The following is a 1,379-nucleotide window of genomic DNA, read 5'->3' on the forward strand; positions in this document are numbered from 1 at the left end:
GCAAGCCAAATTTTAAGAATTTGTAACAGTTATACGTTTTTAACAACCCAACTTCATTAAAAAAACAAGTAGGGATAGTTGCAAACCAAATTTTAAGACTTTGTAGCAGTGCTACGTTTTTGACAATCCAGCTCCATTAAAAAAACAAGTAGGGATTGTTGCAAGCCAAAGTTGAAAGACTTTGTAGCAGTGCTACGTTTTTAACAACCCAGCTTCATTTGAAAAACAAGAAGGAATCGTTGAAATTAAAGTTTAAAGACTTTGTAGCAGTGCTACGTTTTTAACAATCCAGCTCCATTAAAAAAACAAGAAGGAATCGTTGAAATTAAAGTTTAAAGACTTTGTAGCAGTGCTACGTTTTTAACAACCCAGCTTCATTTGAAAGAATCGTTGAAATTAAAGTTTAAAGACTTTGTAGCAGTGCTACGTTTTTAACAACCCAGCTTCATTTGAAAGAATCGTTGAAATTAAAGTTTAAAGACTTTGTAGCAGTGCTACGTTTTTAACAGAGAAAATCCTTTGAATTGCCTTCTAACTCTACTTGGGGCTGAACAAAGAATATGTATATATTTTATATCGCTACTTGCATCTGTTTTCCGTCCATATGTCGATTACTTATTTTGGATCGATCGGATTCGTCTAAACATAGTAGGTATAGAAGTCACGAGCTGCTTGTTGCTGCTCGATGAAAGATCACTATATGCATATAAAGTCATAGTCATTATATACATATATGAAATTCTACAGGCCATGGTTTATGTAACTTTTTTTGCAGATTTTCTGTCGAAATGGGTCTGATATGTAAAACACATTATTTTTAGGATATACACATTTACCAAACATTACTGTAACATGTTAAGTACTCGTCGTTTAAGTTTTTGTCTCGATTAATCTTAGATCGATGATTCTTTATTTGGAAAAGCACCTAATCTGCCACAAACATGAAAATATTTTACCCACGAGCTTCTTTAATAGACCTGGAATAACGTGTTTAATTTTTTGTAGTACTCTAAGTTGTCTGTTGTGTTTCTTAGCTGTTTGGTACATGGGCTAGTGAAAATCACATATTACCAAAAACAAAACTTCGTCTTTAGTCATAATGTTATTGAGTATTTAACAGAAAACCGTATTATTTTTAAGGAAATAATTTGAGTTTTTCATCAACGTAAAATGACTTAACTTTGAAACAGATAAAATATTAAAAAATCGAATAAACGTTTAAAATTAAAAAGAGAAAAGAAACTATATTAGTTCATATTTGGATGTACGTAAAAATTCATACTTTGAATATGCCTTGGATTTGAAAATATATACACATGTGTATGAGTATCATTCGTGTATTTAAAATATTCATACATTGAGTGTATATAACACTGCAT

This window comes from Limulus polyphemus, unplaced genomic scaffold (assembly GCF_000517525.1).
Source record: "Limulus polyphemus unplaced genomic scaffold, Limulus_polyphemus-2.1.2 Scaffold78, whole genome shotgun sequence".
NCBI lineage: Eukaryota > Metazoa > Arthropoda > Merostomata > Xiphosura > Limulidae > Limulus > Limulus polyphemus.